The sequence below is a fragment of the Dasypus novemcinctus genome, chromosome 18, assembly GCF_030445035.2.
Source record: "Dasypus novemcinctus isolate mDasNov1 chromosome 18, mDasNov1.1.hap2, whole genome shotgun sequence".
Classification (NCBI taxonomy): domain Eukaryota; kingdom Metazoa; phylum Chordata; class Mammalia; order Cingulata; family Dasypodidae; genus Dasypus; species Dasypus novemcinctus.
In genome coordinates this window covers 58,703,256-58,730,277 of record NC_080690.1, presented here as the reverse complement: position 1 = coordinate 58,730,277, position 27,022 = coordinate 58,703,256, and the positions used below count along the sequence as shown (strand labels likewise).

Below are 27,022 nucleotides of genomic sequence, written 5' to 3'. Positions count from 1 at the left end.
TTCCCGGTGTTGCTGGTAAGGATAGAAGTGGTCACAGAAGGACACAGAGAGCAGACAACTGGGAGGGGGGGAGAAGGGGAGAGAAATAAAATAAATCTTTAAAAAAAAATTAATTCTATTCCACTGATCTATGTGTCTATCTTTGTGCCAAATTTGACTACTATAGCTTTGCACTATGTTTCAAGGTCAGGCAGTGAAATTCCTTTCATGTTGTGCTTCTTTTTTTAGAATGCTTTTGGATATTCTTTCACTTCCAAATAAATTTGGTAATTGCCTTTTCTATTTCTGTAAAGTGGGCAGTTGGAATTTTGATTGGTATTGCATTGAATCTATAAATCAGTTTTGGTAGGACTGACATCTTCACGGTATTTAGTCTTTTAGTCCATGAACATTGAATGTCTTTCCATTTGTTTAGGTCTTCATTGATTTCTTTTGGCATTGCTTTGTAATTTTCTGAATATAGGTCTGTATTTCTTTGGTTAAATTGATTCCTAAGTATTTGAGTCTTTTTGTTGGCAATGTAAAAGGAATTTTTTCCCTGATTTCCTCCTCAGAAGGAGGAAACATTGATTTTATGTGTTGATCTTGTATCCTACCACTTTGTTGAACTTAATTATCTCAAGTTGCTTTGTCATAGATATTTCAGAATTTTATATATATAAAATCATGTCATCTGTGAATAGTGAGAGTTTTACTTCCTCTTTTCCTATTTGAATGCTTATTTTATTTTTCTTGTTTAATTGCTCTAGCTATAACTTCTAGCACAATGTGGAATAATGACGGTGACAGTGGGCATCGTAATCTCATTCCCGATTTTAGAGGGAAAGCTTTCAACCTTTCCCCATTGAGTATGATGTTGGCTGTGGGTTTTTCATATATGCCCTTTATCATATTGAGGAATTTTCCTTCTCTTCCTCTCAAAGTGCTTTTTATCAAGAAAGGATGCTGGAGTTTGTTGAATGCCTTTTCTGCATCAATTGAGATGGTCATGTGTTTTTCTTAATTGATTTTATGTTGAGCCATCCTTGCATACCAGGAATAAATCTTACTTGGTTGTGATGTGTAAGTCTTTATTTTTTAAAAAAGATTTATTTATTTATTTCTACCCCTCCCTCTATTGTGTGCTTTCTGTGTCCACTTGTATTCTCATTAGGCAGCTCTGGGAACTGAATCCTGGGACCTTCTGGAGTGGGAAAGAGACGATCATTCTCTTGCGCCACCTCGGCTCCCTGGTCTGTTGCCTCTCTTATTGTCTCTCCTATCTTTTTGTTGCATCATCTTCCTGAGTCAGCTCCTCCGCATGAGCCAGCACTCCTGTGTGGGGCAGCACTCCTCCATGGGGCGCAGGACTCCTTACATGGTGTAGCACTCCACGAGGGCCAGCTACCCCACACAGAGGAGCTTGCCTTCACCAGAAGGCCCCAGGTATTGAACCTGGACCTCCTATATGGTAGACAGGAGCCTAGTTGCTGGAACCACATCCATTTCTTGATGTATAAGTCTTTTGATATGCTGTTGAGTTCTACTTGCAATTATTTTGTTGAGAATTTTTGCATCTATGGTCATTAGAGAGACTGGCTTATAATTTTCTTGTATCTTTATCTGGCTTTGGTATTAGGGTAATGTTGGTTTCATAAAATGTGTTGGGCAATTTTCCCTTCTCTTCAATTTTTTGGAAGAGTTTAAACAGGATTGGTGTTAACTCTTCTCAAAATACTTGGTAGAGAAGCAGATTTGGCTCAATGGATAGAGTGTCCACCTACCACATGGAAGGTCCAGGGTTCAAACTCAGGGCCTCCTGACCCTTGTGATGAGCTGGCCCACCTGCAGTGCTGATGCACACAAGGTGTGCCATGCCATGTAGGGGAGCCCCACGCATAAGGAGTGCACCCCGTAAGGAGAGCCGCCCAGCGCGAAAAAAGCGCAGCCTGCCCAGGAGTCGCGCCGCACACACAGAGAGCTGACGCAGCAAGGTGATGCAATAAAAAGAGACACAGATTCCCTGTGTTGCTGACAAGAATACAAGTGGACACAGAAGAATGCACAGTGAATGGACACAGAAAGCAGACAACTGGGGGTGGGGGATGGGGAAGGGGAGAGAAATAAATAAAAAATAAAAGCGAAAAAAAAAATACTTGGTAGAATTCACCTGTGAAGCTGTCTGGTCTTGGACTTTTCTTTGCTGGGAGATTTTTGATGAGTGATTCAAGCTCTTTAAATGTGACTGATTTGTTAAGTTCTTGTATTTCTTGTAGCGTCAGTGTATGTTGTTTGTGCACTTCTAGAAATTTGTCCATTTCATCTAGGTTGTTTGTTGGCATACAGTTTCTCACAATATCACTGTATGACACTTTTTATTTCTGTGGGGTCAGTTGTAACATACCCTTTCCATTTCTGGTTTTATTTGCTTCTTCTCTTTTTCTTTGTTAGTCTAGTTAACAGACTTCATTGTCAATTTCATTGATCTTCTCAAAGAACCAGTTTCTGGTTTTGTTGATTTTCTCTATTTTTTTTTCTCAATTTCATTTATTTCTGTTCTAATCTTTTATTATTTCTTTACTTCTGCTTGCTTTGGGAATTGTTTGCTGTTTTTTTCCTAGTTTCTCCATTTGTTCAGTTAGAGCTTTGATTTTAGTTCTTTCTTCTTTTTTAATATAGGCGTTTAAGGGCTATGAATTTCCCTCTCAGCACTGCCTTCACTGTATCCCATAAGTTTTGATGTGTTGTTCTCGTTTTCATTTGTCTCCATATATTTACTAATTTCACTTGCAAGTTCTTCTTTGACCATTGATTGTTTATGGTATGTTGTTTAGCCTCCACACATCTGTGAATTTCCCCCTTTCCTGTCTATTATTGTTTTCCAGTTTCATCACATTACAATCTGAGAAGGTACTTTGTATTTTCTCAATCTTTTTATATTTACTGAGACCTGCTTTGTAACCTAACATGTGGTCTATCCTGGAGAAAGATCCATGAGCACTTGAGAAGAATGTATAACCAGTTGATTTGGGATGCAATGTTCTGTATATGTCTGTTAGGTCTAGATCATTTATCACATTGTTCAAGTTCTGTGTTTCCTCATTAATCTTCTGTCTAGTTCTATCTAATGATGTTAGTGGTGTGTTGAAGTTTCCAACTATCATTGCAGAGATGTCTATTTCTCTCTTCAGTTTTGCCAGAGTTTGCCTCATGTATTTTAGTGCACCTTGGTTAGGTGCAAAGACATTTACGACTGTTATTTCTTCTTTGTGGATTGTCCCTTTTATTAATATATAATGGCCTTCTGTACATCTTATAACATTTTTTTTTGCATTTAAAGTCTGTTTTGTCTGATGCTAGTATAGCTACTCCTGTTCTTTTTAGGTTACTGTTTTGCATGGAGTATTTTTTTCAGACTTTTACTTTCAGCCAGTTTGTATCCCTGGGTCTAAGGGAGTCTCTTATAGGTAGCATATGGATAGTTCATGTTTTTTTAATCCATTTTATCAGCCTATATCTTTTGATTGGAGAGTTTAATTCATTTACACTCAGTGACATTACTATAAATGCATTATTTACTTCCACCATTTTATTATTCTCAGATATTCACATGTCACGTTTTATTTTCATCTGTCTTTTTATTCTTTTGGTTATCCTTTCTGCTAGTCTTCATTTCTACACTCTCCTCCAAGCTTCTCTCTCCTGTCTTTTTTCTTTTGGGCTGTAAGGCTCTCCTTAATATTTCCTGCAAAGGTGGATTCTTTTTTATGAACTCTCTTAGTTTCTGTTTGTTTTTGAATATTTTAAACTCACCTTCATACCTGAAGGACAATTTTACGGGGTAAAGAATTCTCAGTTGGCAATTTTTCTCTTTTAATATCCTAATTGTATCATACTGCTGTCTTCTCACCTCGATGGTTTCTGAGAAGAAATCCTCACTAAGTGTTACTGGCTGTTCCTCGTATGTGATGGTTTGTTTGTCCCTTACTGCTCTCAAAGTATTTCCTTTATCTTTGACGTTTGATATTCTAAGTAGTATATGTCTTGGAGTATGTCTATTCGCATAATCTGATTGGGATATACTGCACTTTATGGACATGTAAGTTCATTTCTTTCATGAAAGAATTGAGAAATTCTTCAGCCATTATTTCCTCTAGTCTTTCTGCCCCCTTTCCCTTCTCTTTTCCTTCTGGAACTCCCATGACATGTATGTTGTTGCATTTCATGTTCTCATTCAACTCTCTGAGGCCCTCCTCAATTTTTTCCATTTTTTTCTCTCTGTTCTCTCTCTTCAATTTCAGCTCTTCTGTCTTCTGTATCACTTATTCTTTTTTTCATCATTTTGAGTTGGCTGTTGTATTGCCTCTAATGTGTTTTTCATCTCATCTATTGTGTCTTTCAATCCATGAGCTGTTACTTTTCTATTCAGGTTTTCAAAGTCTTCTTTGTGCTCACTCAGTGTCTCCTGATGTCTTTTGTCTCTTTAGCCATAATGCCTTTTAATTCATTAATCTGATTTTGGAAATTTGTATGAATTTTGTTGATTAGCTGTATCAAATTCTGTGTCTCACCTGGGTCTTTGATATAGTCCTTTTCTTGGGCCTCTTCTTCCATTTTCTTAGTAGGGCCTGTAATTTTTTGATGATGTCTAGGCATCTTTTTAGGATGGTGAGTTTACTCAGATGCCCTATTTCTCTCTCTTTTGTTGGGTTTTCATGTGGGAGACTGTGTTACTTCCATTCTTTGATTCTTGGTTCAACCTGTTCTAGGTCTTTAGGATTGTCCTTGCTAGTTGCTCAAATCTGGGCCCTGGACCCAGAAATTGATTGTAGATCTGCTTCCAAGGGTCCTGGGAAGGGAGGCTGTAAAGGCCGGAAAAAGTCTCTCTTATTTATTTACTTTTAAGTCCCTTGCATGCACTTCCTTAGTTGGCCAGCAAATGGCGTTCTTTGGGAGGCCTCTCAGTTCAAAGCATGTTCAGAGTGTTTGCTGCAACATGGACTGGATCAGTGGGCCAGAGGTTCCTCCTGGAGGCTAAGAGCCTTGCAAATCAAACTTTCTCAGAGGCAGTTCTCCAACCTTTGCTGGCAGCCCCCTCTCTTTTCCTGGGTAGGAAATAATTCTACTCCCCTCTGCATCCTCAACAACCAATCCCAGTAAGAGGGAGACTGAGAAGGTCAGATCTCATTAATCCCTTGCTGACTCCCAAGGCAACAACAGTGTGGCCCCACACTGCTTGGAAGGGCTTGTGGGACACACTGGACCAAATTTGTGGGTCAAAAGCTGAATCAGCCTTAGGCTGCATTCCTTTCTCTTCTGTTTCCTGGGGAGGTAGATCCCTGTGGCCCCTGAGGCTGGAGAATTCATTGCTTTTTGCTTATAGGATGGGGCAGGGGCATGGACAGCTATAGCTGCTATCTATGCAAGGTCTTAATGTTGAGGTTCCTTTCCTGTGCCTGCCTCTCTTCTGTGCAGTGTCTAGCCTCCCCCTGGTGTCCTACACCCTAGAACTTTTTTTATTCCAGGCCATTTCTGCCTGTACCCAAGCTATTTTTCTGTGAGAGGAGAGAGTTCCATGTTTTTCTACACCACCATCTTCCTGGAAGTCCCAAATATCTGGATTTTTAAAAAATGAGATCATACTCTTGTATTACATATGTAACTTAAATATATATGTCTCAGTTCTTTGAAGACCTGAGGCTTAGTTACCCACATGCACAAGCTCGCTCTCTCACCACACACACACACACACACACACAGAGACACACACACACAGCCACCTCAGACACTCACTCTGTTGGCTCTAAATTCACTTTCTCTCTTTTAAAATATTTCCACCTCCCTGAACCTGTCTGGCCACTTCACCTGTAAGGAAACAAACATCCTTGGAGGCTGTAGGGACATGCAGTTCCTTGTAGTCATGGGGAGGCAGGGAGAAAAGCACTGCATGGATAGAGGTAGTTTAGAACAATTCACTGTGTGTGAGCCAGGGACAGAGAGGAAAAGACTTTCACTCTCCTGAGAAATCCTGTCTTCCTTTCTAGGATGAGGCGAAACCGGAGGGCAGAGATGCTATGGGGCCCCCAACCCTGCAGTGATGCCACAGTGGACTCTACACGGCCCCAGTCTTGACCCTCCTCCCAGATGACTGACCCAGCTGGCAGGCAGCAAGGCCTGCTACTCTGTTTGCATGTCACTATAATCAAACATTCTGCCTGGAACTGCATGCAGGATGGGTACCCAGGGTAAGGAAGGCAGAGGACAGGAGGGAAGGGCACAGCAGACCCTCAGGAGATGGGTAAATGGCTTCCTGGGAACACAGACAAGCACAGGTCAACAGGACATCAAGACAGTGGGCACAGAACCCTCAGGGTATCAGATTTTTTTGTGCGGGATTTTTTTTTTAAATTTCCACAGTTGGTGGAAACTTTCTAGAGGCAATTTGGCAATAGCTTTAAAAAATGTTCTTACCCTCTGACCTAATAATGCTACTTTCTGGGAATTGATCCCAAAGAAATAATGAGAGATGAAGAAAAAATTCATGACATTGACTATAAAACAAAAAAAGAGAACTAGCCTTAATGTCAACAATAGGAATATGGTTAAATTATTGCCTTTCCTGAGGACATTAAAATTTTATATGTATACAGAGATGAATTCATAGAAAAAAGACTGGAAACACTTTAAAATGTTAATGGTGGTTATCTCTTGGTGCTGGGACTACCAGTGATTTTCAAAAATTTGTTCTTTACAATTTCCTATAGTTTTTCAAAAATTACCTTCAATGAATGTGTTTTCAAAATGAGGCAAGCAGATTTGGCTCAACTGATAGAGCATCCGCCTACCATATGGGAGGTCCAGGGTTCAAACCCAGGGCCTCCCAACCCGTGTGGTGAGCTGGCCCAAGCGCAGTGATGATGCATGCAAGGGGTGCCGTGCCATGCAGGGGTGTCCCCTGCTAGGGGAGCCCCACGCATAAGGAGTGCACCCTGTAAGAGAGCCGCCCCCCGTGAAAGAAGCGCAGCCTGCCCAGGAGTGGCGCCACACATGTGGAGAGCTGACGCAGCAAGACGATGCAACAAAAAGAGACTCAGATTCCCAGTGCTGCTGACAAGAATGCAAGTGGACACAGAAGAACACACAGTGAATGGACACAGAGAGCAGACAATGGGGGCGGGGGAGAGGAAGGGAGGAGAGAATAAAAAATAAATCATAAAAAAAAAAAGAGTCAGACACAAAAAGGTTTTCATTTATTTAACTTATTTCCACTCAGTAGATAAGTATTTCTTGAGCAGTGAACAAGGCCATGAAGCCTTATGACTAGAGAAGGACACAGGCATCAATTAAATGCACTTACCAGGGAAGCAGACTTGGCCCAATGGATAGGGGGTCTGCCGACCACATGGGAGGTCCACAGTTCAAACCCCGGGCCTCCTTGACCCGTGTGGAGCTGGCCCATGCACAGTGCTGATGCGCACAAGGAGTGCCGTGCCACGCAGGGGTGTCCCCCGCGTAGGGGAGCCCCATGTGCAAGGAGTGCACCCTGTAAGGAGAGCTGCCCAGTGCAAAAGAAAGTGTAGCCTGCCCAAGAATGGCATCGCACACACAGAGAGCTGACACAACAAGATGATGCAACAAAAAGAAACACAGATTCCCGGTGCCCCTGATAAGGATAGAAGCGGCCACAGAAGAACACACATCGAATGGACACAGAGAGCAGACAACTGAGGGGGGCGGGAAGGAGAGAGAAATAAATAAAAAAAAAAAGCACTTACCAAGTACACCTAACAGTATAAAGTAAGGAAAGGAAAGCATCAATCGAGAAAGGTTAAGGAGTAGGTTGTTTAAGAGTGGGTGGTCAAAGAAGGCTTTTCAGGAGGCAAAGTGTTTAAACTAAGCTCCAAGGAGGCGAAGCTGGCCAAGGGAAGGAATGCTGGTGGATGAACACCAAAGATCCCACAGTGTCCAGGAGTCTGGAATTTACTTCCACTGCAGGTTTAGGAGGGCAGTGGCCCCATCTGGCTCTCATGCAGATAATGAGCCCAACCAGGGGCAGGGACCCTCATTAGGAGGTCAGGGTAGCCATCCATGTGAGGGGCAAGAGAGGCCTTGCTCAGAACAGGGACAGTGTTGATGCAGAGCAGTGGGTGGACAGGAGAAGAGTTGGCTGTTTCCTCACATGAAGAGGAGCCCCAAGGCATTCATTCCTAAACTGAGTACCTGGTGGGTCCCAGGCCCTATGCCGGGTGCTGTCCCCTGAGATGTGGGTCATTGCTCATGCCTTTTGCCCTCACATTGTTCAGACAAGATGGGAAGAGAAATGAATAACTGAGTCATTTCAGGGCAGTAAGTCTGGGCTCTGACAGTTGGCTGCTGGTAGAAAATCTGACAATTTCTAGCTATGAAATACATGTGATGTGTTTCAAAGTTTTCCCATCCAGGTTTTTGCAGACTCTCCCAAGCACTCTCCAAAAGACCATAAGGCAGGGAGCAGCATCATTTCCAATGGGTAAATGAGCAAATGGAGGCACAGAGTAGTGGTGTTCCTTGGCAAGAACCAGAAGCTGGCCCTGCGTGTGAGAACACCGCTGCCCTCCTCCGAGGGCTGTGTCCATGCTGGGCACTTGGCTGGGTGCTTTATCCTTGCGGCTGCTAGGCTCCACTGCTAGCTGTCCAAACCAAATCCACTCTCCTCTTTTTCCTTGAGAGAAACCTGCATTTGTTTGGGGCAGCAGGATGCCCATCCAAAATGCTTACTTTCCCAGGTTCCCCTGCAGCTATGGCTGTATGGCCTATTCTGGGCAATGATAGATAAGTAGAAATCTGTTGGGGGAGGGGGAAGGGGCTATTTGGCTAAGTCATTGCTTTCCTAATAAAAAGGGATAGTCTTAGCTGGCACATCCCTTCCAACCTTTCTCTTCTTCCCAGAATATGGATGCCATATCCAGAGGTGTGGCAACCACCTTGTGAGTATGAGACTGAAAGTCACATGCTGAGAAAGCCAGAGTCAGATGTCTGCCTTTTCCTCAAGCAACAGCCCTGTCCAATCTGTCTACACTCCCTCTCTGTGACAGCGTTTTTTTTGTTTTTGTTTTTTCTTATTTCTACCCCTCCCCCGACATTGTCTGCTCTCTATGTCCATTCACTGTGTTTTCTTCTGTGTCTGTTGTATTCTTGTTAGGCGGCTCCAGGAACCCATCCTGGGACCTTCCAGAGTGGGAGAAAGGTGGTCATTCTCTTGCTCCACCTCAGCTCCCTAGTTCGTTGTGTCTCATATTGTCTCTTCTCTGTGTCTCTTTTTGTTGTTGTTGTTGCGTCATCTTGCTGCATCAGCTCTCTGTGTGGGCAGCACCATTCCTGGGTGTGCTGCACTCCCATGTGGGGCTACACTCCTTGCATGGGGGACACCTGTGTGGGGCAACACTCCTTGTGTGGCAGCACTCCATGTGGGCCAGCTAGCCACACAGGTCAGGAGGCCCTGGGTATTGAACCCTGGACATGTTATATGGTAGGTGGAAGCTCTGTCAGTTGAGCCACATTGCTTTCCTGTGACAGTCTGAAGCTTTTGTGAATCTCAGAAAAGAGCCTGTTCTGAGAATTAATCAATTTCTGTGGGTGTGGGACCTTTTGATTGCATTAGATTCAATTAAGGGACCTTTTAATTAGATCACTTAGGGCCTTTGATTGGACTATGCCAGTGATGCATGACCCAGGTTGGGTCTCAGCCCTTTTGCTGGAGTCTTATATAAGCAGAGAACTGAAAGCAGAAACAGACAGAGAAAGACAGATGTCATTTTACCCTGCCATGTGAGAGAGGACTCCAGGATCACCTACAGTTCCAGAAAGAAAAAGAAACCTGAGAGGCTGAGAGAGATGCTGGACACTGGAATCAGTGGAGAAACTGAAGCAATGAAGTCCTCAAGAGGCTAGGCCCATGTAGCAACTTGACGCAGAAAGAGAAGGTGAGCCTGGAGGAGGAGGCAGAGAGAGACTGGAAGAACTGCCATTTTGTCTTGCCACATGGCAGGAGTCCAGGATCGAGCTGCCAACCTTGGGTAAGACAGCATCTCTGATGATGCCTTGATTTGGACATTTTCACAGCTTTGGAATTGTAAGGTTTTACCTCAAATAAATTCCCATTATAAAAGCCAACCCACTTCTGGTATCTTGCCTTAGCAGCCCTGTAGCAAACTAAAACACTCTCCTTCCTATGTATAAGAGATAAGCTGTTGTCTCATTCAAGCTACTGTTTGCTGGTTTTCTGTTACATGTAGCAGAGTGCAATCTTGACTGTAGATGTCCTACCCTGATCCTCATGTTACAGATAAGGAAACAAGCTCAGAGAGAAGGTTCCTAGCCCAAGATCACATAGACTTAAGAAGAGAGAAAGCTGAAATGTGAACCTGTATTCCTAACACTTCACAGTAACCCCTCGAATCCCAGTACAAGTACTGTCTCTGGAGAAACTAACTTCTTCATTTAGAGGTTACTTGTCCATCTCCCCCACTAGAAGCCTGAGAGCCACAGGATGTGGACTCTTCACTGCTGACTCCCCATCCCTTGGAACAGCACTGGCTCATGGCAGGTGTGTGTTCAACACATACTAGCTGAGTGAACAATGACTACCAGGGCAGGTCACGTGATTCCACTGAACCCACTTCACAGGGTGCCATGTGGCTTAAACGAGGAATGTAAAGCACAGGCCATGGTGGCCAGTAGGCAACTAACAGGTGGTTCCGTTCCATTATTACCATTGCTGAGGCTGTGGATCGCTTCTTGCGAAGGACCTTGCCTCATGACTAAAGAGGTTCACCAACTCTAGACTAGTTTTTCTATTTTAACTTGGATTCAAAGACGATTTCTCTGCACATTGTAACTATAACTCACAGGCCAAGCAGATGCCAGCACTCCCAACCAATTGCCAACTGTTTTGCAGCCAGAGTGGCCTTGCCACTGCCCAGCCTCTGCCGGGCACTTTGCACTCCAATCTCCTCCCTCATCTTCAGGCCAAATTCCCAACCCACCTCCTTGGTGCTGCCTTCCCTTGTGGCCCTCCCTGTCTGGACCTCTCTCTAGACATTCCCCCTCCTTCTGCCTTCTACCAGTCCCTGATGTGGTGTCTGGAAGGCCTGTCTACCTGGCATTCCATGGAGATGCATCAGCCCCCCAAAAAGACCAATTCCAGGAGGCAGGCACCTCCTCTACTCTCCCTAATTACCTGGCACACTAGCAAGAGCCTAGTAACATCTGACGAATGAAAGAATCAATCGAAATTATGTGTGGTCTACCATGTACCAGGCAATATTCTAAGCACTTTATATGAACTCATTTGATCCATATAACAATCCTAGGAGAGAAATCGTATTATCACCATTTTACAAAGGAGGAAATTGAAGCACAGAATGAAGGAACTTGTCCAAGGTCATGCAAGTAACCGGCAAAGTTGGGTTCAAATCCTGCACCCTGACTCCGGGGATTCTGCTCCTAACTTCCAGGCTCTCCTGCCTTGTTGCATGAATTCATGTACAAACTCTCAAGGCATGAGGGAGATACCTAGTCTTGATTGGAAGGCAAAGCTCACTTCCTGAGCCATTTTCACTGGGCGCCCTACAGCATTCCAATCTCCTTTGCTTGCCTCCTAATATCAAGGCTGAAAAAGTCAGACACTTGTTTTCCCAGCCGTTCCTGCTGTGAGGAGTAGCCATGCAAGCCAGCATAGGCCAGCGAGATATAAAAAGAAGCCTGCTAGAAGTAAGGAAGTTTGGGGATCCACAGCCCTGGCTAGCCCCCTGCTTCCCATCCCATGGCTGTGAGAGGATGTGACACCTGGAACTACAGCAGCCCTCTTTCAACTATGATAAAAGTTCCAGGTAATCTCAGAGGCACGGACTGGAGGCCTGGCATCTGGAGCTGTTGAATTTGTCCTGGAATTGCCTTTCTTCCTGGCTTCTAGCTAAATAATACTCAGACAAATGTACCCATGGTGAAGCCACCTTGAATCAGATTTTGCTACTTGTATTTCAAGGTTGAGATTTAAAATAGTTAGAAACCAAAAAGGCACAGGTAACAGGCAATCGGAATAGACGGCAGCTGGTGAACAGCAGCCTTGACAATCCAGAGACTTGAACGTGAGCTCCTAGAGGGCTGTTCTGTCTACTGCTGTTTCCCAGTAGGTAAGGATGTACCTCATAGGGTTGGGCATGAACTTTCAATAGTCAACTACGTGGCCCACTTAGCACAGGACTGGTGTGATGAAAGGGACGCCTGTGAGCTGCTCTCACCATCCTCTTTTAACCTCTATGCTTCCTTGCCTTTTAGACAGTTACCATTTTGTGTCTGCTTTATTCAGTCTCTAATAAGATAATGTGTAAAAAACTACAGTATAAAGAACTATACAAACAAATGCTAACTCTTATCTTCGACTCAGTGGAGTACAGCAGCTCAGAGCACAGATTCTGAACTCAAGCTGCCTGGGTTTGAATCCCAGCTCTGCTGTGTTACCTTGGGCAAGTCATTTAATAATGCTGGTATGTTCGCAATTTTTCTTATTTTGTGGAAAGAGGAAAAGAACTTCCCTTGCAGGTTCTTGTGAAGATTAAATGAGTTACTATGCATTACACATTTTTTTTCTTTTTTAAAAGATTTTATTTATTTCTTTCCCCTTCCCCCCTGCCCCTTGTCCGCTCTTTGTGCCCATTTGCTGTGTGTTTTTCTTCGTCCACTTGCATTATCAGGCAGCACTGGGAAACTGCGTCTCTTTTTTGTTGTGTCATCTTGCTACATCAGCTCTCTGTGCCTGCAGTGTCTCTCCTGGGTGGGTTGTGCTTTTTTTTTCACATGGGGTGGCTTTCCTTGTGGGGTGCACTTCTTGTGCGTGGGGTACCCCTACGCGGGGGCACCCCTGTGTGGCACGGCACTCCTTGTGCGCAGCAGCACTGTGCATGGGCCAGCTTACCACACGGGTCAGGAGGCCCTGGGAATGGAACCCTCGGACCCTCTATATAGTAGGCGGATGCTCTATCAGTTGAGCCACATTCCGCTTCCCATTAATTACATTCTTCGAGAAAAGCCTGGCCAGGTAACCGCCAAGACGTGTTGGCTGCTACTTTTTTTTCTCTCTCCTCTTCTTATTACTGCTATACTCTACCTGCACTCCTGGTGCTGTCACTTCCTAGATCTGTGACTGTAGTCAAGTTACTCAACTCTCTCTCTGCCTTTCTCCTCTTTAAGACGGGGTTAAGAGTAGCACCTACCTCATGGGACTACTGTGAGCACTAAATAAATGAATATCAGTAAAGTGTGAAGTACCTGAACAAAGGCTTGCTTCTCAAGAAAAGCCCAGTTAACAGTTACCATCACCAACACTTCTGTCTAGCACCTCTCTTTTCTAACTGACCTATATGTTTATTAACTCATTAACTAACATCCTTGTTTGCATCTCAGCACCACCCTGCTCCCCTAAGTGCCAGCACCCTGTCTCCCAGCTTAAACCACCAGCTCCAGGAGGGGGCACAGTACATTTCCCATCCCCATGGGCTCCATGCCCAGCTGAATGGGTAGCTGCCCCCTGAGTGCTAGTATGCTCTGTTCAGCGGGTGAAGTGCTTCTAGCCTCTCTCCTGGTCTTGGGTCCTGGGATCCAACACAGGGACTCCAGGAGAACATGTCAGCAACCAGAACTCTCTAGTCAAACAGAGCCACTCCTCCTGCTGGCACAGAGTGGCCCCAGGACCCCTGGGACACTCAGGTCAGAGTGTAACCTGGCGTTAAACAAGGAACGGGCTGCTCTGAGGGGCTGGGGGAGGCTATTGGAGTGGTCTCCTCTAGCAAAGGAAGAGTAGTAGTTTTCCATGGAGAAATAACCATCCCTGCCTTTTCTCCTGTTCCTGCCAGACAGACACCTCCCAGCCCCCCAACTTCCCAGGCGCTAGGCTCTGGCAATACCCCTGCTCCCTCCAGTGTCCTTGCTTAGTGCAGGACACATCCCTGCCCTGTTTGGCTTCTTGATTTCTCTGTCAGTCATCCAACGCAATTCTCAGTACTGAATATCCTCCACTAGAAAGACCTAGAGTGGATCCTGCTTTCCTGAAAGACATGTCTGCCTTGCCTGTGTCTTAGGGGCACTTGAGACTCAAGGAAGAAAATGCACTTTGGAAGCGAGATGCACTACACAGACCAAGGATTCCTCTATGGAAATGTCCTCCTCTCTTCTATAACATACAAGCCATGATAAGTATGGAGTTTAAAATTCCCTAAACGAAAAGACATGATGTTTGAGATCTGCTTCAAAATAGTCCAAAGGCAATGATAGATGCAACAAGATTGGCCATGTGCTGATAACATGGAAATGGGTGATAAATGTGTACATGGGGTTCTGTGTGCTCTTCTTTCTAACTCTGTAAATGTTTGAAATTTTTCATGAATGAAACAAAACATAATCCAACAAATAAGAGAAAACAAGTCCCTAATCTATTGGTGGGGGTACAGGCCAGCAGAACCTTCTTTGAAGGCAATTTGTCAATTTATTAAATTAAAACAGTGCATATCCATGAACCCAGTAATTCTAACTCCTATGGAAGCACTGGCCCAAGACCCCAAAGCTGCCTGGACCAGGCTCCTCATTGCAGCCTGACACAGAAGAACCCAAATACAGCCGGTAAGTCCCTCATTAAAGAACTACTTAAAATAATTTTGATACAATACAACCAACCCCAAGCAGCCATTAAAAAGAATTTGGGCACCTCCAGTGTATTGAGAGGAGAAAACATCCAAGACATTGATAAGTGGCAAATGTAAGCTGTGGAAAAACAATAATAATAATAGCTGCAAACATGAATATGGCACTTACCCATGTGCTAGATACTGTTCTAGTGCTTTCCATATACTTTGTTATATATCCTATGTTCGTAAAACCCTATTAGGTAGATACATTTTACTGTCTCTATTTTACAGCTGAAGAAACTGAGGCACAAGAATGGCAATGTCACTTGTCTGACATCACACCATTGGTCGATGGAACCAGGATTCAAAGCCAGGCCACCTGATACCAGAGTTCATACCCTTCAGGGTTGGCACAGCAAATAGTTTAATGTGGTTATTTTCCCTCTGGAAAGTGGGATTGAGGGTAAGTGCAGGGAAAGGAGAGGAGAGACTTTCAATTTTTATTTCATGTACTTTTATGTTTAAATTTTTAAAAAGGCTCTCTCTGCCTAGAGCAACCCGCATCAAATCTCGGTGTGTATTTCCGTCCTCCTCTGCCATTTCTCAGCAAGCTCTGTTCTTTTCCGCCATTTCTCAATAAATTCTTTTTATTTGCCTAACCAAATTGACTTGTTCTTAAATTCTTTTATGTGACACAGACCCAGCAGGTCTACCACAGTCTCTCCCTAGAGCTAACCAACAGCGTAAGAGAACTCAAGGAGGAATGCTGTTTCCCATTAATTTTGGGAGGATGCAGCTCTGGAGGCACCTGGCCTTTCTCGCTTTCGTGGTCCAGTAGGCCATGGCTGGCCCCATTTTGGGGACTGCTTAAGACCAACCTCTTCATCATTTTAGTGGGACCATGTATTTTCAAAATTCTAATGAAGTCTATTTCTTCTGGAAGGGCCCCATGAGAACCCCACTTGGAATGAGATCTCATTAGGGTCAAGGAAAAGCCCTGGATACCCTTAATGAGCCTCGTCATTGGGCCCCCTGGGGAACTGATGGGTGGGGTAATCAGTCAGAACAGCAAAGACCTGGGGCCCCTCCCCCAGACATTAGCAAGGGGAGGAATAATTACTGCTTAAAAGGTGACCGCACAAGCCAAATCTCTCTCTGCCTAGGGGAGCCCACATCAAATCTCGGTGCATATTTCCATCCTTCTCTCCCATTTCTCAGCAAGCTCTGTTTTTTCCCCCCGTTTCTCAATAAACTCTTTTACTGACCTAAAATATATTTTTTTGGAAAATTCACATATTACACTTTTAAAAATTAAAAATCACACCACATACATGGAAATACATATTTACCGTCACACCCAAATATGGGAGAAAGAAGTATATCCAAGCCAGACTTCTCTTTTCACAAGTTTCACTATATTTTCTCTCCAGGGTTCCAAAAGGAGTTACAAGAGAGAAGCCAAAAATGCCTCCACAGGCAGACAGTTCTGATGGGAATTAAAAGATGAGAGAGGATGAAATATTTTAACTTTTAGAAACTTCAAAACACCCAATAATAAAAATGATAATGGTAATAGTTGCTAATTCTCACATATCACCTATGTGCTAGGTACCGTTACAAGAGCTTTACCTGTATAATGTATTAACTCATTAAGTTCTCAAAATAGCTTATGAAATGGATACTATCATCATCCTCATCTTATATTTAAGGAAACCCTGAGAGATGAAGTAACTTGCTGGGTTAAGAGGTGGGCAGGGTCAGAATTCGAACCTGGGCCATCTGGCTCCAGAATTTGCCCTGCATTGACTGTCCTCCTGCCTCACTGATTGGGCCACTCACAGAAAGGGAAGCCTGAATCAGGGTAACAGGTGCATGTAGAGGCACTTAGCCAGACTAATAATCAGAGCATTAAAAACCCCGAGACACCACTTTACACCCACCAGATTGGTGCAAACGAAGAAGCAGGGTAGCAGCAAGTGGTGGCAAGAAAATGGAGACGGTGGCCCCTTCTGCAGTTTGGGGGGAGTGGCCAGAGCAGCAACCTTGCCATTCCTGGGGAAAGAGGGAATGCCCGTCTCCTGCCACGCTGCAACCCTTGGATACAACCCACAGGCCCAGAGGATACAGGTATGTGGGCACTCACTGAAGCACTGTTGGCAGTGGTGTGGCGCGTCCTGGGGGCCCACCAGCAGAGGACTAGAAATGTGAGGTCAGGCAGACACACGTCGTCATGTAAGACCAGTCCGCAGTTCAGACACCACACACCGGGGGCACACAAAGCTACATGGCTAGATCCCCAAAATGTGCTATTTGTTGAAAACAGGAAGAAACAGAAACATGAGATATGGGGCCCCAAACCATTTCTGTAAGCTGACTCTTCACCTAAACTTCAATATACATTTGGAAGGATATGTATTTGCTGTAGACATAACACAAATGCTTCAGAGAGTGGGAGGATGGAAAGAGGAATAAAAGATGAGGGAAAAATACCCTAAAAACCTACCTAGTGACAAGGGAGGTGACATACACGCTGTCTGCCAAGAGACAAGAAGTCCCACTTTTTGTAGGATTATGTGAGGGTGGAAGAGGCAGAAGGCAGAAACTGGACACAAGTCACTAAACTTCTTCAAAAGAAAACCACACTTTGTTCTCAAATGCCACAAAATCTGTTGGGCCTGACAGAATTTGTTAAATTAGCGTGCCTTTGTCAGGAACTAAACTTGGAGGTGTTTCTCTCATGGAGCAGACATTTGGTTATCTGCTCAATACCCATTCCTCCCTTCCTCAAAGAACCCAACTGTGTTTTGGGATTCATCTGCCCATTCCCAGTTCTTTAGACCTGGTCTAAGGCAATCAGGGTGCAGTATTCCTCTCCAGATTCTGATGGGCTTGGGGGACATGTGTCACATGACCTAAGCTGGACCAGTCAGACTGAAGGGAAGAATTTATACTGCAGAGATTAGGGAAGGAAGTCGGCATCTATCTCTTTCTCTTGCTGCCTGTGGACCAGAGAGCAAATGACCCTGACTGGCACTGGCAGCCATCTTGGGACTAAGAGGCAAACAGGCCTTGGATGGCGTTAATGCTGAGTACCTGAGTACACGATGACAGACATGCTCATCTGCTGATCCTACGCCACTTTATGCCCACCCACCTTTGGATTTCCAGGATGTATTAAATGTCTTTACTGTTTGACCAGATGGTGCCAGGGTTTTGTTACTTGCAACTAAAAGCATTCTAGGGAAACGGACTTTGGCCCAGTGGTTAGGGCGTCCGTTTACCATATGGGAGGTCCGCGGTTCAAACCCCGGGCCTCCTTGACCCGTGTGGAGCTGGCCATGCGCAGTGCTGATGCGCGCAAGGAGTGCCTTGCCACGCAAGGGTGTCCCCCGCGTGGGGGAGTCCCACGCGCAAGGAGTGCGCCCGTGAGGAAAGCCGCCCAGCGTGAAAAGAAAGTGCAGCCTGCCCAGGAATGGCGCCGCCCACACTTCCCGTGCCGCTGACGACAACAGAAGCGGACAAAGAAACAAGACGCAGCAAATAGACACCAAGAACAGACAACCAGGGGAGGGGGGGAAATTAAATAAATAAATAAATCTTTAAAAAAAAAAAAAAAAGCATTCTAATTGAAACCCACAAATAAGTCAGTCATTTTTTTTGACCGTTAAACAAGTGAAGATCTCTGCAAGAGGGAAATGGGGCACCAGAGAAATAAACAGGAAGGACCAGTTAATCTCTGTGTATGGAGAACACTTACAGGTGTCAAGATGCACGTCCTTTGGTCAGTCCAGGCAGCACTACCCATGATGCCATAGGAATGGTCAGCTGCGCTGTCCTCTGTGCACGAGGGCATGGCCCACCTTTGGAGTGGTTTATTCCATTTCCCTCATTCTTTACAACAGCCGAGCTAGGCCACTTTCTTATGTTTTATTTCTCCTGATAACGGTGGGGGGGTGGGTGTTAATTCTCAGCTGGCTTGGTGCTGGGGAGGAGAGGCAAGACCAGAAAGCTGCCTGGCTCTCCTGCGGCTGCTCTGCTCCTCAGTCACAGGCTGAGCTTCGGGATCTGCTCTGGCCAAAGGTCTGCCTGCAGCTGGGATCTCTGAGCAGGGACACAGCCCGGGGCCCTCAGCCAGGCGCCCACACCCACTGTAGTGCTTCAGAGGAAAGGGAAAGGCTCAGGTGAGGCAGAAGGCAAGGCAAAGGTACCTGCTCTCTGGAGTCAGCCTGCCCCTGCTCAGCCACCTACTTGCCCTGTGGCCTTGGATAAGTGGTTTCACTTGAGTTGCCTCATTTATAAAATAGGAATAAAAGTACCCAGTTTAATGGAATGGAGGAGAGTATGGGCCATGATGTGGACCATTGACTATGAGGTGCAGAGGTACCCAAAGATGTACTTACCAAATCCAATGGATGTGTCATGATGATGGGAACGAGTGTTGTTGGGGGGGGGAGAGGGGGGGGTGGGGGGTGGGGCTGAATGGGACCTCACATATATATTTTTAATGTAATATTATTACAAAGTCAATAAAAAAAAATATTAAAAAAAAAAAGTACCCAGTTTACAGAATTGTTGAGGTTAAAATGAATTAACATAGGAAAAATGCTTAGCACAGAGCCTGACACATAGTATATGTTGAATAAAATGAGCTACCTTATTGTCATTATTATTTGATGGTATATGTATATGTATTTAATTACTGAGGTATAACAACATATAGTAAAGTGTACCTATTTTAACTGTACACGGTGAATTCTGACATGTATAACAAAGGTAACACAGGTATGGACACGTCAGTCAGCAGCATAAAACCAAGCCTTGGTATCTCACATGGCTGTACTACGGAGTACCTGGTTCCTTCCCCCAAACTGCTCTTCCTAATTTCCCGACCTTCAGGGAAGGGTCCCACAGGTACATCTGTCTTGACAGCCTTGTGGAGACTCAGATTTGATTATAAAGCTCTTTCTTTCCATGGGGTTCAGGAGGTTGGAGCCAGGGCACCTTCCCTGCACATCAAGCCCCTTTTCAGCCCTCCAAAGCGTGAGGTCAAACAGGGAGGAGGACTGGCCAGTCTGGATCCCGGAGTGGCCTCAATCTTTGCCTTCGGAGCCTGATCAGTTCTGGCCCCTAACAGCTCTCCCATCTGCTCACTGCCCACGGGTGCCCTGCTGTGGCTCTCTCACCTGATTCTCTGACCCCAGTCTCAGCCCCTTAAGGCAGCAGCCAGAGTTAGAGGTAGCATTTAAAAATGCAAATCTGGCCAGGTCCCTCCCCAGCCTGAAACCCTTCCATCAAGGTTTACCTCAGGGTAGACCCTAAACTCTCCTTGGCCTACAAGGCCCCAGGCTGAGGGCTCTGCCCTGCCCATTTCCCCGGTTCTCCTGAGCACCATGCCAACTGCACTCCCCCCCCCCCCCAAGCCTGTTCCCATTTTCTCTCTCCTCCAGCCTTATTGGCAACTTTTTTTAATTGAAATTTTTACCCAGATAATTGTAGATTCATATACAGTTTTAAGATGGAATTCAAAGACAGACCATATATCCTTTATCCAGTTTCCCTCAATGGTACCATTTTGCAAAACTATAGTATAATATTGTTACCAGGATATTAATACTCATAGAATCTACCAATTTTAACTCAGAGCTCCCCACCTGTACTTGCACTCATTTGTGTATTTGGTTCTATACAACTCTTACCCATGTGTGTGCTTGTGTACCCACCACCATAGTCAAGATGTGAATCCCAAGGACCCCTGGTGCTGTCTTTTATAACCACTTCCACCTTGGTCCCTAACCTCTGGCAACCACTTACGTGATTCTTCACTTCTAAAATTCTGCCATTTAAAAAATGTTATACAGGGCACTGGCTATAGCTCAGAGGTTTGAGCGCCTGCTTTCCATGTATAAGGTCCCAGGTTTAATCCCCAGTACCACCTTAAAAAAATACATTATATAAATGGAACCATACAGTATAGTATGTAATCTTTTTTTTTTTAAAGATTTATCGTTTTTAAACATTTATTTATCTCCCCTTCCCACCCCATCCCCAGTTGTCTGCTCTGTGTCCATTCGCTGTGTGTTCTTCTGTGACCGCGTCTATCCTTATCAGCGGCACTGGGAATCTGTGTCTCATTTTGTTGCGTCATCCTGCTGTGTCAGCTCTCCATGTGTGCGGCGCCATTCTTGGGCAGGCTGGACTTTCTTTTGCGCTGGGCTCTCCTTACGGGGCGCACTCCTTGAGCGTGGGGCTCCCCTACGCGGGGGACACCCCTGAGTGGCAGGGCACTCCTTGCACGCATCAGCGCTGTGCATGGGCCAGCTCCACACAGGTCAAGGAGGCCCGGGGTTTGAACCACGGACCTTCCATGTGGTAGGTAGACGCCCTATCCATTGGGCGAAGTCTGCTTCTAGTATGTAATCTTCTGGGATTGGCTCTTTTTTTTTTTCAGTCAACATAACTCCCTTGAGGTTCATAAAAACTGTGTATGAATACTTCGTTCCTTTTTATAGTTAAGTCATATTCCATGGTATATAATGCCATGTTTGTTTAACCATTCACCTGCTGAGGGTTACCTAGGCTGTTTCCAATTTGGGGCTATTATGAATAAAACTGCTATGAACTGTGGATGGGATTTTGGATAAACACAAGTGTTCATTTTTCTGGCATAAATGCCCAGAAGTGCAATTGTTGGATCATATCTATTGGCATATTTAGTTCTGTAAGAAACTGCCAGACTATTTTCCAGAGTGGCTGCACCATTTTACATTCCCACCAGCAATGTATGAGAGATCCAGTTTCTCCAGATCCTTGTCACTGGAAACCTCATTCATTCACTCAACAAATACTTATTGAGCAGCTACTGTGTGTCAGGTATTGTTCCAGGTGTTGGAGATACAGCAATGAAAAAGACATAATTACTATGATCAGATAGGAGATTACTTGTGAAAGGAAGTCATGGGGCAGGACACAAGTCAATACAAAGATTACAGTAAGTGTTATGAAGAAAATCAAAAGGGTGAGACAATAAGGAGTATGTGGGGGGGGGGGGCAGGCAGGAGACCATGATATAGTGATTATGAAGCCAGGCCCCCTGGGTTCAAATCCTGACTCCACCACTTACTAGCTGTGTTTCAGGCAAGCAACCTGACATATCTGTGCCTCAGTTTCCTTGTCTATAAGGTTCCTACTTCATAGGGTTGCTGAGAGGATTGAGTGAGCACTTAGCAACAAAACCAGGTCTGGACAGGGAAGCCATTTGTTTAATGTTTGTTTAACCAGTCAGCTGCTGAAGGATGTCCCAGGTGGCTGCTGCTAAGAAGTCACAGATAAAAGCTATATGGGTTTCCCCAGCCTTATTCACAATGCACCCAAGTGCTCTGAAGGGAGGTGGGTCAGAGCCCACCTTGCTCGGGGGCACATCAGAAATGACAGAAACGCCCTCCACTTACCCAGCAGCAGGCAGAGGCCATTTGGGCAGATATGCCAGGGCAGCAGGTTTGGAGGAACCACTTGGGAACTGGGCTTCCCCACACCCCAGGAATCTGATGCCATTTCCAGACCAGAGGGGGACTGGGGGTTCATTCTGGGCCCTCACTAATGGGCTAGGACACAGGGCCTTCCAAAATCTCAGCCACAGAAGAGCCATTTCCTGTGTGGTTTTGAGACAAAGGTAATCTGGAAACTCCCCACTCTGCCCCATACCTCTCCAGGACCTGGAGAAGGAACCAAGAGAAGCATACTGGTTGGCATCTTACAAAAGAAACAGGGAAGCAGGTGTGAGAGTGGGGAAAGGGGGCTGGGGGGAGGGGAGCGGCTGCTGGCAGCTCTGGGCTTGGGAAGAAGTGAGGCATGAGGCCTTCTTTGCAGAGGGCAAGGTGAGGTCTCTTCCCTGAGAGGAAGGGATCATGGTCGGCAAGGCCCAAAGCCTGTATGAGGAAGAGGCAGTGCTGTCAGCACCAACTTTGTGGGTCTCCCAGTGCCCTGGGGGTGGATCAGCAAGCTGTTTCTTTCCCAGGGAATGACGAGTCTGGAACCAGGTCACCTTCTCCTTACATAAAGCTCCTGTTAACCCTGCAGGCCAAGTGGCCAGATGACAGCAAGATGCTTCAAGGTGCTGCAGAGCTGGGGAAGGCTAGAGACTCCGACTTGTAGCAATCAGCACAAACTGTCCGGGGGAAGAAGGCAGCTAGGACACCAAGCCTTGGAAAAAAAGTACTCTCAGGGGTGTTAAAAACAAATCCTATCTCCTTTCCTGAAAACCCTGCGGTTCCCAAGGTCCATGGGAAGAAAGTTCAAATTTCTTACCACAGCTCACCAAGCTCAATATGACTGACCCTACTGAGCTCTGCTCCCCCTTCACTCTGCTCCAGCCACTGACCTTCTCTCTGTTCTCCCAGCATGTCCGTTTCCTCCCCACCTCAGGGCCTTTACGCAGGCTACTCCCCCTGCCCCAAACACTCCCAGACTCCAGCTTGCCCTGGGTTTGTTCCTGTTCATCCTTCAAGTCTAGGCCTACTGGTCACTTATAACAGAAAAGCCTTTACAGACCTGCCCCCTACTCCCCACCCTGGAATAACCCCCTCACCTCCTGCCTTGTTATTCTCTCTCAAAGCACTGGGTACTTAAAAAGAAAAAAAAAAAAGGTAGTATTAATTACTACAATTATAATTACGTGGCTATAAGTGATTCATTAATACATGTCTCCATAACTAGATTATGAGTGCTATGAAAACAGAACAGTGGTAATGATACTATTACTTTAAATAACAGTTCATATTTCTTAAACACCCACAGTGTTTCACAGCATGACCTTTTGGTCTCCTCACAACAGTTCAGTGAGGCCAGCCCTGCCCATGGATGCTGGCAATCGGTAATTCCTTAACCCCAGCATCACTTGGGACTGGAGCCCAGTCCTGAGCACATCCTGGGGGCATTTTCTGCTATACTCTCAAGTGACAGTCTCTGACTCCAAAGGCCCCTGCCAGTTCTACTCCTTCCAGTCCAAGGGGTGATTAATCTATTTTTATTGTGCAGCTACTGTGTCAGGCATGGCCTGAGCACACTGGAAACGACAAACAAAATGTGTGGTTACACCTCACCCACTGCACATCTTCTAGGCGGACAGACACAAAGCCCTGTCTCTCTTGATTCTGCTCCCATCACTATTTCGCGGCCCTTATCTTCCTCCGTGTGCCTTCCTCCCTCCTCACTGATGCCCCTTCCCAGCCTCCTCTGTGAGTTCTCCTCATTCTCTCAGGACAGCTTTTCTATAGCCTGTCAACATTTCTCCATTGGGGACCTCATTCAGTCCTCTGGCTTTAAATACCACAGCTTCTTGCTGAGGACTCCTAAACTTATATCTCAAGCCTAGCCCTTTCCTTTGACCTCCAGATTTGTAATGTTCAAATACTGACTTGCTATCTCATGCAGTTGTTTAAAAGGTACCTTCCAAGTAACAGATCCAAACCTGTCATCTTGATTCTTCATACCACCTTCTGCTGTCCTTGCAAACTTCTACCCTGGTGGTCTTCAAATAAATGCCTTCACCACTCACCTACTTCGGTTCTGGCTAAAAACCTACATGGCATCCTAGAACCCTCTCTTTTCCTGAACTTTCCACATCCAGTCTCCTGCCCCCTGCCCCCCATCTCCTGCCTGGACCACAGACCATCTCAGGAGCCTCCTCCCCCAGGCTCCACATGCCTCCACCCTGCCTCTGTTAATATCGGAGTCACATCATGTCCCTCCTCTGCTCACAGCCCTCCCCTTAGACATTCAGGAGAAAAGCTACAGTCCCAACAAGGCCTTATGTGTAACTCTCTGACCTCATATCCCCCTGTGCTGTATTCTGATCTTAGCCCTTGGGTGTGTAGTGTATCTCGCTGTGGTGCTCCTTTACATTTCCATGACGATTAAAGATGATGAGGTATGCACTTTGAATAATAATACTAGTAATAATAACTAGTAATGGCTACCATTTACAGAGTATTTACCATATGATGGGCACAATGCAAAGTGCTTTGTGTATACAGCTGCACCATCCCTTTCTCAAACCTGTGGTTGTGCCAGCTTTGTTTTGGAATTCATAATACTCTGGATTTTATAAAGACGATATGGAGCCTGTACCCCTGGCAAGGCCTGTGGAAGCACTGGTAATCCATCATGTTGGTATTTCTGTAGTGAACTATGACAATATGTCAGTTTGGATCATGTTTCACCTAGCATTGTTGATTTGCACTAAATCCCGGAATCCCCATGACCACTGTTACGAGGTAGGCAGCATTATCACCTCTATTTTGCAGATGGGAAACTGAGGCACAGAGAGGTTAAAGGCTTTGGCTGCAGTCACATGCTAGCTAGAGGTGGAGGGCTGCAATTCCAACACAGGCCATCTTTACCACTGACCTTTATATACCAGTTCTTAGATAGCTGACTGGGAATTATTGATGAATGAATGAATGAGATTAAGCTGGGGAAGTCTGAGAACTTGGGTTCTCCAATCAGTTACAGCTCATGGCAGGAAGCTCACACACCACTCAGCTCTTTGTATGTGTGCATTTAACCTAATTAATTTATTTTGGATACCAGATCTAACCAAATATAAAGCAAGCTCCTCCCTCCAAAAAAAAAACACTTTCCTTAGAAATACAGATGCCTTTCAGAGTCTTTCATATTAATTTATTTTGAACAAAGTGCTATTTGAGAAAGACACATTAGTTTCTAAAGACTTAAATGATACTAGTTTTGGCAACAATAAAAAAGGAGGCATATAACAGATAGTGGCGGGAAACGGACTTTGGCCCAGTGGTTAGGGCGTCCGTCTACCATATGGGAGGTCCGCGGTTCAAACCCGGGCCTCCTTGACCCGTGTGGAGCTGGCCATGCGCAGCGCTGATGCGCGCAAGGAGTGCCGTGCCACGCAAGGGTGTCCCCCGCGTGGGGGAGCCCCACGCGCAAGGAGTGCCCTGCCACGCAAGGGTGTCCCCCGCGAAGGGGAGCCCCACGCGCAAGGAGTGCGCCCGTGAGGAGAGCCGCCCAGCGTGAAAAGAAAGTGCAGCCTGCCCAGGAATGGCGCCGCCCACACTTCCCGTGCCGCTGACGACAACAGAAGCGGACAAAGAAACAAGACGCAGCAAACAGACACCAAGAACAGACAACCACGGGAGGGGGGGAATTAAATAAATAAATAAATCTTTAAAAAAAACCAAAAAACAAAAAAAACAGATAGTGGCTATTCCTAAGGGCTTGAGCCCACAACTCCAAGTGTTGTATGTCACTGTAAAGAGGTCCTTTAGAGATCCATTTAAAGAGCAAGATGGGGACATAATTGTAAACAACATTAATTTAAACAAAATATGTGATATAAAAGTCTTACTGTATATAGGGGTACATTTAAAATGGAATTTTGAAAATTAAAAAAAAAAAAAGGTGAGTAAGATAATACTGAAAACTGTCTTGAAGCAAAGTGCCAAGATGAACTTCTGTGGAGATATTTCCTTAATTGTCATTTATTACTCATATTGTAATGATTAGTCTGACTCAAAAGCAAGTGCATATGTACCACTTTTATATGTTCACATTTATTCATTTACTTATCTAGTTTTAGTAATTGTCCTTAAAAAACCATCAACTTCTTTTTTTTTAATGTAACATAATAAATTAGTGGCTATATTATAGAGATCACCAATGTATTATACAACAATAGGAGGAAATTTTTTACAACTCTTCAAGGGTATGTGTCTGGGTTCTTTTTTTTTTTTTAAAGATTTATTTTTATTTATTTAATCCCCTCCCCTCCCCTGGTTGTCTGTTTTCTGTGTCTTTTTGCTGCGTCTTGTTTCTTTGTCCGCTTCTGTTGTCGTCAGTGGCACAGGAAGTGTGGGAGGCGCCATTCCTCGGCAGGTTGCTCCCTCCTTCGCGCTGGGCGGCTCTCCTTATGGGTGCACTCCTTGCGCATGGGGCTCCCCTATGCGGGGACACCCCTGCGTGGCAGGGCACTCCTTGCCGCGCATCAGCACTGCGCATGGGCCAGCTGCACACGGGTCAAGGAGGCCCGGGGCTTGAACCGCGGGCCTCCCATGTGGTAGACGGACGCCCTAACCACTGGGCCAAAGTCCGTTTCCCTGTGTCTGGGTTCTTGAGGCAAGGGGTAAAATACCAGCAATAACATAACACACAGATTCAAGAAGTGTCATGTCATAAACAATTTAGATGGACTTGCAGCTGCTATGTTCTAGAAGTATAAATGGATGATTAAAAAACTGACTCCAGTGATAATAAAGATGCCAGTGAAGAGTGTGAATAAGGTGTTCCATAATATGTGAGAGGATATAAGCAACATTTTGAATGCAACATTTTTGTTTTTATAAGTCTAAATGTCACAA

General features: G+C 45.2%; 1 protein-coding gene across 10 annotated transcripts in view; it reads right to left on the bottom strand.

Moving 5' to 3' along the window:
- Positions 1 to 27,022, bottom strand: part of SIPA1L3 (signal induced proliferation associated 1 like 3) — a 255,782-nt gene that overhangs the window by 127,782 nt on the left and 100,978 nt on the right. The window contains exon 1 of one of the 10 annotated variants that reach the window (XM_071209241.1): positions 15,989 to 16,125. The exons of the other annotated variants lie outside the window; for them this stretch is intronic. The gene's annotated coding sequence lies outside the window, so the exon portion shown is untranslated. Of the gene's footprint in view, positions 1 to 15,988; positions 16,126 to 27,022 lie in introns of those variants that run through there. 10 annotated transcript variants of the gene reach the window in all.